This window comes from Epinephelus moara, chromosome 10 (genome assembly GCF_006386435.1).
Source record: "Epinephelus moara isolate mb chromosome 10, YSFRI_EMoa_1.0, whole genome shotgun sequence".
NCBI classification, from domain to species: domain Eukaryota; kingdom Metazoa; phylum Chordata; class Actinopteri; order Perciformes; family Serranidae; genus Epinephelus; species Epinephelus moara.
Genome location: NC_065515.1, coordinates 14,129,901 through 14,144,534, shown reverse-complemented (window position 1 = coordinate 14,144,534; position 14,634 = coordinate 14,129,901).

Here is a 14,634-nt window from a genome sequence, read left to right as displayed (position 1 = left end):
TGGGTCCTTTTTATTTTGTACAAAGTTTACACGTATAGACTCGATTGCAAAGTGGATTCACGCTGAGAGCTGCAGGTGCTCACGGCTGGAAAGGACACCCTCTCTTTTTCTGTTCTGTCTGCAATCTATAAATAAAATCATTTGCACAAAACACGCTTCCTTTCTGACAGAGGAACTCGAGTTGAACTGATCAGTATCAGGTGTTTTGTGACTGGGAATGCAAATAGAGATGCCTGAATTACAAAGTTGCTCTTACTGGTTTTAAAGGCGTCAATGCAGAATACACATGCAGCAAACTGCCACCAGTTTATATGATAACGATCCTGTTTTTAGACTGTTGAAATGCAAAAGTAAGTTAATTTGTTAGGGTTTTCTAAGAAAGGAATTTGCCATTTCAACACAGCAGTCTGAATTAATATGCTTTGTCATTTAAACAGTGTGAGGTTTAACCTTAAAGACAGGTTTTCCTGCTACTGTATGAGTAATTTACAGTATGCAAACCACTTCCAGGAAAATAACTCTCTTTAAAATGGGGGGAAAAAAACATGAATTAACCCAACTTCTGAGTAGGAAACTCAGTGACTCAGAGGGCACTTTGAATGCATCACAGCCTGTTTGTTTCGCTTCCACAGCTATTATTTTTTAACACCCGTTTTCGAGAAATACTTACTGACTTAACTTGTGCTATTTTCTTTTTCACAATTTAAGAACTCAATAGAACATTTTGGAGAGATTAAGTGTACATATAAGCGCCGTATGTTGGTGAGACTTGAGGAGGGATTAAAGAGACCAAAAAAAAGGAATCAATGAGGTTCGATTGACTAAACATCATAGGGTCTTTTGTACGATACCTTCACAAAATCAGGTCATAAGGGTCTTACGTAATTAGCCCACTTCACTCAGAATTTAATGAACACATTTTTCTGAAGATGAAGAGAAAAAGTAATCTTTTTCATAACGTAAATATAATTTACAATAGATATCCACTCAGCAGCCAGCGCCTTGTGAGGGCTTTCTTGCAAGCAGATACCAAAACACCAAACATACATTTGTCAGAGCGCTTTGCCTTAAGATCCATACATCCTAAAAAATAATGTAGATAAATTGCAAAGGAAGATCAGTGTCATCAAGATCTTTTAGTGCTTTATGACATTCTGTCCAGAAAGGCCTGATCACTGGACACATGGTGTTTGCCACCAGAAACAGGATGGTGATACAATACCACTCCTGACCAGCAGATAGAGTGCTTTGCTCACTGTTGCACACATGCAGTCGAAGAAAAAAAAAAAGAAAAGGCTCAAAATCTCCCTGACTTGCAACTTCTGCTGCTGCTGACAGTGGCCTTCTGCTAGCTGAGCTCCAAATCATAGGTTAGTTTATAAAGGAAGGGAAAATATAGGCTGCAGCTTCTGGGGAAAGAGACAGAGTTAAAAAAAAAAAGTGTTGCAGATGAAAGTTTCTGGCTCATGACAAATGCAGCGACTTGCACTGAAAGCTGACAGAGCAGCTTCAACTTGAGGTAGAACAGGAAATGTGAGAGAAAAAATGAGAAGCAGCAGAAGGGGTAGCGTGCCAAAAGCAAACCACAGGGCACAGGCTAACCTTTTCACCTCTCAAGGGAAGTAGGTTTTAGTAAGTTTTGGCCTCAGTCGTGATCAAAAGTTATCTCTCTTTGTGATCTTGTTCCACCAAAACAGCTTTCGTTACCCAAAAGATGCTTTGTGCAAATCTTCCTTTGTTAACAACTGTCTCTTTTGTAGATTTCTTTTTTGGTAGTTTTGTTTCTGTGTCGTGTGCTTTCATGTGTGCTCATGCTTGCAGCCTGTCTCTATCCTGTCTATCAGTTTCAGTCATAGTCTGTATTTGTCACCATTTGCCCGGCCATTCTTACTACATTCAGACCTGTGTGCCTTTAATCCTGACTCTCCAGACACAGAAAAGATCTTGAATTTTTGCATGTAATTTTAATAATATCAGTATTTTACCTGATGGATTTCTTGTCTATTATCTGCCACACATTCTCTGGTCGTTAAAGGGGCATTAGACTTTCTTCAGAAATCACGGGTTGTAATTTTGTGAAATTTAAACAAGGAAACTTGAGCACCACATAGCTGACGAGTAAAATATATATGTGTCTGTGTGTGCGTAAATGTCACAGTGATTAAAGAGAGGACAACATACCTCTCTCTCGCTCCAGAACTTTCTCCCCTTCCTCTGCAGGTTACCATAGCAGCAGCGAGTGTGTGACAGTCATGTGAAAACGAAGCTGATTGGATTAAAATACTTTGTGTGATCAAGGGTCAGGAATACGGCGCATGTACTAAACACACATAGCCTGATTTAAACACACACACACACACACACACACACACACACACACTATCTCACAAACCAAGACAGGTAGAAAGGTTCTTCTAAACATTCATCAGTTTTAGAGAACATGTGCTGTGTAAGCTACTCTTGCCAACTCATATTACCCTATCTTGATTAAATTTCCTGTCGAAGACTGAGACACAACCACAAGACTGTCCACCCACACTCGACTTCTCCTGAGTCTTGTGTAATCTTAAAGACACAGGACATTAAAACAACGTGACCTTGACCTTGACCTTCACCCTCAGCCACTTCATCTCAGAGTCACCAGAACTGTTCAGCATGCACATTGAGACGCGGCAACAGAGTTTCACTCATGTTCCCAGCAAAGAAACTCAATCACGAGAGCTTTAAGTTACAATGAAACAAACATGCTGACAACACTGCAGATTAATTGATTGTGGTGCCTCATGTCCACTGAACTTTTGATCTCATTTATTCGAGGATCCGTGGTGAAATGTAACTAACTACATTTATCTAAGTACTGCACTTAAGTACACACTGGAGGTGCTTGTACTTTATACTTCTACTCCATGACACTTCAGAGGGAAATGTTGTAGTTTCTCTCCACTACATTTATCTGACAGACAGCTTCAGTCACTACCCTTCCTGTCCTGTTAAAACCATAAACTTCCAAATTTGGTGGTTTTGAGTTTGAATGTTTGCGATAAAACTAAAGGATTTATTGTTCTTTTATGTGTCGAGACATTTCTCTTACATCTTAAGCTAAATAAACTTCTTTAAAATGCTCTTGGATCAGTTGGAAAATGCTTCATCACAAAGCTGAAAACACATCTGCTTTTCTGAGCTCAAGACAAGTTGACAGTGAAACAAACATATGATGGTCTTATAGAATATGATGCATTACTGTACATTAAACAACCCAACAGTATAAAGGAGTTAAAATGAGCTCTACCTTAAACATCTACAGCAGTATAATGCAGCACATGCATTAATGCAGCAGTAATATTAATCTGCAAACATCCTAAGAGTAAAACACAGACAAGGAACATTTTACTGCACAAAGGGTACCTTTACTTTTCATACTTTGATTACATTCTGCAGATAATACTGACATACTTTTACTAATGTAAGGCTTTGAATGCAACACTTTTCCTTGTACTATTTTCATGCAGTTTGGTCTTACTGTTTTGACTGGTCACGTCTCACGAAGGCATCTCCAACCGCTCCCCCAAGGGGCATAGACCTCGATCTCTAACAATATGTGTTAAAAAAGAAAGACCCCCTTGGACAATTTAGTTAGCATGGTAAAAAAAAATCACTGGATTTAAAACTGACCTAGTGGATCAGTAAGGCACTGACACAATACTGGATTAATATTACCCAGTTTTGACCCAGATTACCCAGTGTTCAACACAACAAGCACAAGTTTGACGTCAAAACTGTCACAAACTCATCATAACATGCACAAAACAAATCAAATATAACAGTATAAAAGGAGCTAGAGTAGATTATAACAGTCCAATTCGATAAGCAAACTAAGACAGCCATGCTAACGGATCTGTGCGGGTGCACGTAAGCACAGCTGTGCTTTGAGCTAAAAGCTAACATCAAGATGCTAACAGGGTCACAGTGACAATGCTAGTACGCTGACGCTAAGCAGGTATAATGTTAACCATCTTTACCATCTGAGTTTGGCGTGTTAGCATGCTAACATTTGCTAGTTAGCACTGAACACAGGCTGAGGCTGATGGGAATGTCACTAGTTTTGCAGGTATTAGGTTAGAAAAGAAAGTATCAGGCAAACAGAAACCTCATGACGGTGCTAGCTGAAACATAAGGAGTACTAATAATTAAAGTTTTCACAATTCATCCTCTTTGGACCTTAAATGTCTGTACCTAATTTCAAAGCAACCCATCCAATAGTTGTCGAGCTATTAAATGAAAAGCAAATTTGTCCACAGGAAATGTCAGGGTACCACCAAATACTTCATCTGGGAACAGTAAGTATACGTACAAAATACTACATGTACTGTAACGCATGTATTGTCTACTACAGGTGCTGCATACTACATGTAGTCATGGCAATCCATCTAATAGAGTTCCCTAGAGATGACGTTTTCTGTAGCCCGATGCTGACGTTAGCATTGCACCGGTTCCCTCGTCAAAAAAGCATGCCTATGTTCCCACAGCCCTATGTTCCTACATTTCCTTTTTCATAAATTTGTATCAGATTTTATCCCCCTTTCTCCCTCTTTCTCAGCCGAAACCCTTTTCGATCAGCCTATCTTATTTTTTCTTGTAATGATTGTGATTGTGACGATTTCTGCTGCTGCTGATCGAAATAAAATTACTCATTCATTCATTTACTATAAAGTACTTCCAAAAAATCTTGTGGGAGGATAGGGCTTAAATTGAAGGGAAATGTAGGAACACAAGACCTAATTTTGAAAATGTCCTAGAACTGTGGGAACATAGGGCCTAATTTTAAGAAAAATCTTAGAAATGTGGGAACATAGGGCTGTGGGAATATAGGGCCTAATTTTCAGTGAAAAAAAAATCTTAGAAATGTGGGAACATAGGGCTGTGGGACCATTGGGTTGTGGGAACATAGGGCTGACCCCAAAAAGGCCAAATGGGATTCTTCCATTCGATTTTTGATTATTGCTGAAAATAAGCTCCTTGGCGAACAAACATTTATGATGCCCACAAGTTTTGCTCAGCAAGATAATCTTGACAAATGAACACAGACTTCATGATTATTGAAGCCTGAATGCAATTGCCAGAAGTATAAAGCTTATGTTAGGCTATAAATGAACTACACTACGGTCACGTGACCTAACATCACCACCATAACAAGACTGTAAAGCCATGTTCGGAGTGGCTCAGTGTGGTTTACAAGCTGTGTATTTACCGATGCATTTTATGTTGTCAATCAAAACCCGAAAGTCTCTAAAGCTTGTGTTAACCACAGGTGTTATTTCGGGCATCAAACCAGAAACCCATTCACAAAACCCATTGACTTGGAGACTAGGGAACCAGGAGTGCTAAAGTGAGAACTCATTTTCGGGTCATTCCTGGGGCACTCTATAGTTGCTGAGGTATTTAACCCAAAATCACAAATAGAGAAAGTCACAGGATCACCATGAATGTCTGTTGAAATGTTCACAACCGAACATTGACTAGTTGTTGAGATATTTTGGTCTGGACCAAATTGAGAGACCAACCAAAGGGCTCACTTTGCCATCTCTAGAACCATGTCACTGACACTAGGTGAAAACAGCCTCTTGTCTTTTTGAGTTGGTGCTTGGTGATTTCAGTGTAGAGGCTTCAATGATCATCAACTGTAAATTCACCATAGACTGTTCAAAAGACACACAATTTTGGCTCTTTCTCCGCTACTTACTTGAAAGAACAATTAAAAAAAATACTTTTTTCCTTGACCTCTTAATTCATCATTAATATATTCAGCCGTTCAAATGGAAATAATGTAAAATGAAAGTGAAAACAAGATGAGCATTAGGTCTGATTATCAGGCTAGTGGTTTCCCACTGTATATGTGTGGTGTGGTGGGAAGGTACGGTAAGATATGGACCACAACTAGGGCAATTGTGTCCATCTAGTCATCTATAATCGCCATGATCAAACATTTTCCATCCCATATCAAACCAGCTTCCCACCTCATCCCAGCTGCTTCCCAGCCTCTTCCCCTTCATCCTCTTCCTCCAGTCTCCCATCTACCCCAATCAGAGCAGAGGGAAGCTGCGGAGACAGCAGCTGTACGGCAGACGAAAGGGTCATAAAACGCAGAAGGCCGAAAGAGGAAGTCAAGGGACCTGGTGAATTATTGCCCCCCAAGCGTACACACCGGGTCCTGGGAACTGGGAACTTCTCACAGGGGGGGTCAGTGCAGAGTGTTTTCCACAGGCCTGGACCCGCTCTGCACTCTGTGTGTTTATTATCACCTGATCGCAGACCCACGATGACCCCTCACACCTTGCTGTCATAATACTGCTTGAGTCTATTTAAAAAAGAGCAGCTCTTTAACTCTGTAATAAAACTGATGTAATAAATGATCCATTTTCCCAGCGCTACATACGTATATACCCACGCTTCGCAGTGAGTGTGAGGATTGCCCCTTAGGTGTGTAGAATATGCCATAAACAAAAACAGAATATAGAGTGGGAAGAGAGAAATGTGAGAGAAAGTGAGAAAGAGGAGGAACAAAAGACATATGCATAAATGAATGTCACACTGGAAGAGATGCTTTGGGTAAATGCCTGTTCGAAAACACACCTCTGCAATACTGACTTGTCCCAGATTAATACTTTAATGTAATGAACAGAAAAACAGCATATCCAATTCACCTCTTCATTTCACCTAGCAGATAACATTGTTGGTTTATTAATAGTGCCATATCTGACACATAGCACACACACACAATGCAGAGTTGTGCCTGTGAGAAAGTGAAAGCTCAAGTGTGAATTCCAGCCGTGCCTGTCTTTTAGCAGCTTGTGAATTTATGATACAATTAACCCTGGAAAGATATGCCGAGCACACTCACTTTACACTCTCTAACTTTCAGCGTGTGAGTTAAACACACAAACATGAAGAAAAACACGTTATGAATTGAGCATGGAGAAAATGTTGAGAAAAAAGTGCTGGGAGAGGCTCAACCAGGTAGAGATGTTGTCTTTATCCTGTGTCACGCTTCAGATTTATGTACAACATATTGCTCATGTGTTTTCCCTTTTATGTCCATGTTTCATATGATTTGAATCTGTTTTTCCTGAGGTCATCTGTGTTTTGTACATATTTGGGCAGGTATGTTATATAAGGTCTTTTTTGGCAGATTAAATCAAACCAATAATTCATGGACTTGATCACTTCAACTCTCACACTGTGTTTTAATCCTGTTTATCTTTTAGCATAGGTGCAGACTCTAGTCACACGACTTGACTCGAGTCAGACTGGAGTCACAACTTTGATGACTTTAGACCCGACTTGCCAAAATCAAAGAAGACTTGCAACTGAACTTGGACTTTACAGCCTATGACTTGTGACTTCACTTGGACTTGAGCCTTTTGACTTACACATAATGCACATTCACATGAGGATAGTCCGGGGACTTGATGCAATTGGGCAGGGAATGCTGAAGAATTTCACACCTTCATTTGATTCAGTTCACTTTCACACTGCAATTTTTAAAGTGGACCAAACCACCTGGACAACATCACGCAGTTACAACAGCTGCTCATATGGGGGCGGTATTGCCCGAAACGACCACTGACCAGAAAGAAAAAAAGCACGAGGAAGAAGAAAACCCGGCTCATCAAGTGGCCAGGACCGAAAACGGAAATCCATCCCCCTCAGCCGGCTTGGTCACAAGAACAATGGAGCAACACCAAATTAGTGCAGTCTTGGGGTAAGCGCCTGCACCTCCTCACTACTCCACCTCTGCCCACAAGACATTTTCCAACTTTTTCTGTTTTTACTTCTGCTTCCCCCGGTTTGTGCTGTTGGCTTTGTTTTTTTTCCTACCCAAAATGCACTGCACTCTACGTCACTTCCTCTCTTTGGTTCGCTGGATAGTCTGCTGGCATTTCCCACTGTAAGCGAACTGCACCAGGGTTCACTTGCAAGTGAACTGAGACCCCCAGTCTTCAAGCGGACCAGGGTTTGCTCGTTTGGTCTGCACCAGAGTTTGAATGAGCGTTCACAGCACTCCAAATGAACCGAACTATCCGTGGAAGCAGACTAGGATTCGTTTAAAGCAGACCGAATAGCGGCAGTGTGAATGCGTCCTTAATTCCCCTGATCCATTTTGAACCAATCTGACAGCATCCAATGAAGTTGCAGGAGAGAACCAGGAAAAACTAACATTATGTTTCTGAGCACCAGTTGGAAAAAATGATACCAACAATGATTTTATTTGCATGCAAAAACTGCATGGTGGTCAAGAAAAAATAAATTGCAGTATGCAAAACCTGTGGGTCGAAAATTACAGACGGAGATGCAACAACTTTAAACTAATTTTAACAAATAGATACTTTTTATATTTATATAAAATATTATTGGTGCAAGTGCATTATGACTTGTTTAGGACTCAAAACTTAGGACTTGGGACTTATCTGTCTACACTATGGAATTGACTCGTAACTTGTCTGTCTTGAATTTGCATTTGACTTGGAACTTGAATGCAAAGACTTCAGACTTACTTGTGACTTGTAAAATGATGACTTGGCCCCACCTCTGTCTTTTAGGGTGCTTTCACACGTGGTCCTTTTCAGCCCTCTAGACTCCGCATTTTTTGTTCATATGTGAATACTCCTAGAGAACTCAGACCCCATTGTATTTAGCCCTCTAGATCACATGCTATTGCACTGGGACACCTGGAAAAAACCGACGAAACCACATGGGCCTGGATGCAGGACAAGGAAATGATTGGTCCACGGAAGATACTGCACGTCTCCAGATGTGGAATGCAGAATACATCAAACAGCAACAGTCTACAGCACAGAAATGCTAATGCTCTCTTCCTAATCAAGTTAATCTGAAAGCGAGATGCTTCATAACCGCACTGCAGTAGCACATCAAAGTAAAACCAAAACTACATCTATATATTTGCATATAAAGGCTACAGTGTGAGCAGAAAGAGGACTGAGGCTCCATCAGAGCTGAAGTGGGCCAGAGAGAGAACTGAGTCCTCTTTGAAATGAACTGACAATGTAAATGCACGAAGAAGTGAGTCCTTTTTCTGTCGGCCCACTTTTTGGTGCACTTTGAGAGGACTGAGTTTGGACTTTATGTGAAAACACACTTAGTATCTTTCCCCCTCTTGGTCCCTGCTCTTCTCATTCTGTCTGTGCGGCAAACATCATGGACTGTGGCAGATTAGTTTGACCTACTGCACCCCTTGGGCCTCAGGGACCAGAGCATGGCTCCAAATGTGTGTGTCAGTATTTCTGTGTGTTTATGTCTTTGCGTTGATGCATGCACAAGTGTGCTCATGTGCATTTATCTGTGCTTAAATGTGCGTCCCTTAATGCATGTATGTTGAGACGACCTTGAGTGGGAGTTGACTGAATCTGCCCTTACTGAGACCTTTCTCAAATCCAAATACTGCCAGCAATGGATTACACGCAGAGGTCATGGTGTTAACGTCAGGTCCTCCATTACACCTCCCTTTACTAAATCAGTCCCACCAACTCCCACCACCCAAACATGCCTCCACCCTTAAAGCAGTTAATGGCAACCACAAGTGTCGATTCCAAACTGCTTCTTCTCAGAAAGTAATTTTTACAGAAGTCATTGTTTCAGCTTTAACTTTGGGTTTTGTGCCTTATCACATTTGTTGCACATAGTTGTGGTTTCATAAGAGTCGTATGGTCATATGGGCTGCATTAATCTAACCATAATTCCCACATTAGATTATAGTCATCATACTATTTGTGACCTCCTCACTGAATCAGGGTAAGAGAGGCTTCACATTCCAATCAGTCTTTTGTGGAAATGTGTTGTTTTATTGTACAGAGAAGTGTTAGATCCATTCAGTTACTGTTTGCATGCTTAGATATTTCAAAATGTACACCTTTATCTTATTTTAGCTCCATATGTGCTTCCTGCAGCAGACTGTTAAACTACATACATCCTGAAGCACAGTTTTAGAGGACTGGGGAATGTTTGCTCTACTTGAATGAGGATCTTGCATGCATGACTTCATGTGCATTGTGTGTGTGTGAATTTTTGTGTACTTAAAATCCCATCAACATATTTAAAATCTGTGTCCTAGCCTACTACCTAAAGGCACTACAAACTATTGTGTTGCCGTGGTTGTTTCCAGATTAGCGACTTGCTCCTCTGCACAAATCTGGGTCAAAGCTGAACTGTCCCAAAACATCTGAATCCTGTTTAAAGGTGTCTCAAGAATAATCGAGAGCACCAGCAGTGATGAAAGACAGTGCACAAGGATAATATGCCACTTATGCTTTAGTTCGTCCTGAAGTTGTTTGTGGCTGAGGGAGCCGGGAATCGTGGCGGTGTTATGTATGCGTGTATGTATGGGTGTGTGTGGGGAGTATAAACCTTGCAGAATCCAGATGACACTGCCGGGGCTGTTATTTTCCCACAGTGCAATATAAATAGCCTGCTAGTGTGGGGTGACGGTGGGCAGGCAGGGGCGCTCAAGGGAGGATCCCATCCACACACAACCAAACACTCCCGTCCACCTGGTCTTGCCAGAGCCCCAGGTCACTTACAGGACGTGTTCACACACTCTCTCTCTCTCTCTCTCTCTCATACACACACACACACACACACACACACACACACACATACATCCCTCCTCCTCCTCACACCTTTCCTTCATCACCTGTTTCCTCACTTCTCTGCCAACTCCCCTTCTCCCCTCATCAGGGACCCCTTGGCTGAGGTCTCAGCCCACATCACGCTTGGTCACATCGGGCCCTCGCGCTCGCTGACTCCCCACCTTTGACCACTGTGGAACGTCATGACGCACACATTCACTCACACACCCTATCTTGGTTTCTCACACAACTTCAAAACACTAATTTAGTGTAACATAGACTACATGTCCAGAAATATACAACTAATGATATCTGCTGGAGAGGGTGTTATAATTTGTTCCTTGTTTTGCATCTTGCATCATGCTGCTGTTGGCTAAGTATCTGGGCTTTACAAGTGATTCATGAGGTCAGCCTCAGCTTAATCTTAATGGACTGTGTGTACTGTATGGTAAATCAACTTTGAGTGATTACATTTTACAGCCACAAAACTACACACTTTATGTACGGCTATTCTGCAGCATGACTTTTATCTTTATACTACTTACTGAGGCCAGTAAAAAAGACTTGCGCAGGTATGTTTACTTCCCACCGAGTAAATGATTACACAGATTTAGAGCCTATTTGTGTGCTCTTTTTAAAATGATGTGCGTATTATCTGCCTCGATGTTGACATTTGACTCATATAACCCCACACAGGAAAAAGATTTACTGTGATTAAATACTTGGGAATCCTTGAATCAGCTCTGCATCTCTCTGTAAATTAGACACCATGTGGCCTCTCATCTTGATTACCCCACTCTGGTGGCCAAACTTTCCCTGTTGATGCTGGCATCACAGAGATCTAACACTCAGCTGATGTGATATGCTCTTGCCTTCCACTCCGGCTGATTTAATTCAAACCTTTAACTGAATACATCCACAGTTCTTTTAGCGTATTGCAAAAGGGGGCACATGTAACACAGATGTAAAGCTGTCTGCGTACTGCTTTTTTTATGTCAGTCAAAACAGGTCAGTGAGACAGGAGGTGATAATCAACCCTAAATATAACCCCTCCAGCTTCCTGTCCCCCCAGATCTGCTTACACAGTAAAGACGACATTAGATAGACGATGCTTCCGGCACATGTGACGAGGGCACAGGGGGCATCAAAACTTCACACTGAGGCTCACGAATGCTCATCTCAGCAAAGCCAGTGCAAAATACCTGCAAGTCAACACTTGTGTTAACTAAACCTGATCTCAGCGTTGCATATATAGCCACTTTAAAGGTTAATAGTTTGCAAAATGCTATGGTGCAAAAAGCTCGATTATGAGTATTAAGTGTCTGTGAGGTGCATAGAAGCATCCAGAACCAAGAGCAAGAGCAAGACCTGCCTCAGTTATGTACAACTGTTTGTGCTAGGAAATCAGTTGCCACAGCTGGGAAAAGTGAATCATTCCCTGCCACTACTAATTATAGAAAGGCATCATATACGCACTTCATACTGCCTCTCCTGCCTGCCATCTTAGAACGTAAAGGCCGGGTGACTTCTTGAATTACAGGCGCTGATTTGGTTTCCCATGGCTATCACGTTGGGGGAAGATGGCGTGTTTATGGTTAAGGGGAGTGCACGAGAACACGCACACACACTCATACTTTCTCAAGTGTAATCAGTCATTACCATCTGCCCCTCTGAACGCCATGTTCTGCAGTATAAATCTACTGGCTGACAGCTGGAGTCACCCTGACTGATGGGCTCCAAATCAGTGTGAAGAGCCCCAACATAGATGAAAGCAGCTCTCTCACCAGCGTGGCAGAGGCCGATGGCTCTGATCCAGGCCAAGTTTTATTACTTCACTGTGGTATACCTGAAACAGTGGCACACCCAGAAATTTTTCATAGGGGTGGCCAGGTTGAGCCACTGAAAATCTTGGGGTGGCACACTGAAAAGAGAAGCCATCATTGAATTTAAGGAATCCGATTATGCCATTGTAGTTTATAGGCTAGCTGAAAACTATGCCAATATGGAGAGTTAAGGAATTGCATACATATACACTTTGATTTCTTATATTACAGTTAATATTACCAATTATCTGATGTGCATAGACTAATGCCAGTAGCCTACATTAAATGTTTTAAGTTCCAAAACAACCCTATGTATCTGTGTAACAGGGTCAATTATATGGCAGTGATATGTGTAACAAAGTCAAATGTACATTTGTAATATTAAATATTAGAATTACACAAAATTTGTTGTTGTTTGACACCTTTGCAGGTACCCCACCTATAAAGGGGTGTCTCCCGCCTTACCTCTCCCCTTTTGCTGTTGTGCTCCATGGGAGAGGTAAACAACAATGCTCTCGTAATAATTTCTGTGTTTTAGCTCTGTTAAGCTGTTCATTTTATGCTAACATATTCCTGTGTCACTTAATTTCTGTTGGGACTCGAGTTAATATGGTTGTATTTGACAGAGGATTTTGTTTTAACCTCTTGTTGTCATGTATGTTTTCTGTGTTTTATCATACTTAATTGAATGTAACATTGTCGTCCCCTATTGCTGTTGTGCTCCGTGGGAGAGGGGCTCAAGTTAATATGGTTGAAACTGATGGAGGATTTTGTTTTTACCTCTTGCTTTCAGGAATAAATGGAGATCGCCTTCAAAGATTTCCACAAACTGGGCCTCCCCTTATCAACACATCGCAAACAGCACTTGAGTCCACCGGTTGCATCTGTACATGTTAGGCAATTCATTGTTCTTCAAATAGCATGGAAGTCCTTTTCCTTATAAAGGCAAATATACTGCTTTAATTTCAAAGAGTACATTGATTGTAAGGAACAGGAACTGCTGCCAGTTGTTCCCTTGCCAAAATTTTAGCCTCAGTTGGGAGCATTATTTAGCTCTCGTTCCAACAACCTATGCAGACATGGTTAGTACCAACCAAATAGATGCCTTAGGTTGTCTAGTTTCACAAGATGCCACCACCTTTGTGCTAGCTCGAAAAACGAGCCTCTTAATCACAGTAATGTCGGCCAAGATAGCGCCGCAGTCTTGCGGGTCTCTTAGGGTTAAATACCTGCAGTATCATATTTGATGTACGTTTTCAACATGATTTTAATAACAAAATAAGCTACAAAATGTTGTGTAATTATAGGTTGCTTCAATCAAATAAGCATGGAATAGTGAAGTGTAACAATATAGGACTTATTTTTACTGTAACTTTTTCAAAAGTATCAAAGATTTCCATGCAAACGATGAGCAGGTCGGTGAATTGGGGCAGCCATCTTTGATTCTGTATTTAAAGGACTTCTACTGCCTGCAGTGCATGGATAGTCCACCAGGGGGCAGATGACACGTATCAGATTGCTTACAACAGATTTTCAAGGAAAATAATGTTAATGTCGATGACACAGAGGTCGCAGAAAGTCGTGTATCAAATATCCTAAAAATGGCATTACAGGGTTGAAATGTACATGATTTAATTTCACCATTTTATTTTCATTTCGCGAAATTTGAAGTGTTATTTTGCTCCTTGTCCGACAAGCTATGCTTACATGGCTGATACCAACTGATGCCTTACATTGTCTAGTTACACAAGATGCCACTATCTTCACGCTAGGTTGAAAAATGAGCGTGCCACATCCTCTCAAAGACAATAATATCTGCCTCAAATGATCTTCGCCTTGGGTTGGGGGCAGCAATTGTGTCAGGGGGCCATGGTCCCCTGGTCCCTTCCTGGGAGCACCACTGACCTGAAATACAAAAACTAATGCACATGCAGTGGATGCAAAATGTGCTGTATTAAAGTTCTGATAACACACTCATTGATTCCCTTTGAGTGTTTACAGCTAATAAAATATATTTTTTCATGTGGTGTGTAAATGTATTCAGTGCAGACAAAACTGTAATTATATAATCTACTTTTATTACCTGATAAAGTTGAGGTGTTCTTTTCATCTCAAACAAGAGATATGAAGTTGGGGTTGTTGATGCATTTAATATGAAGGTGGTTCAAAGG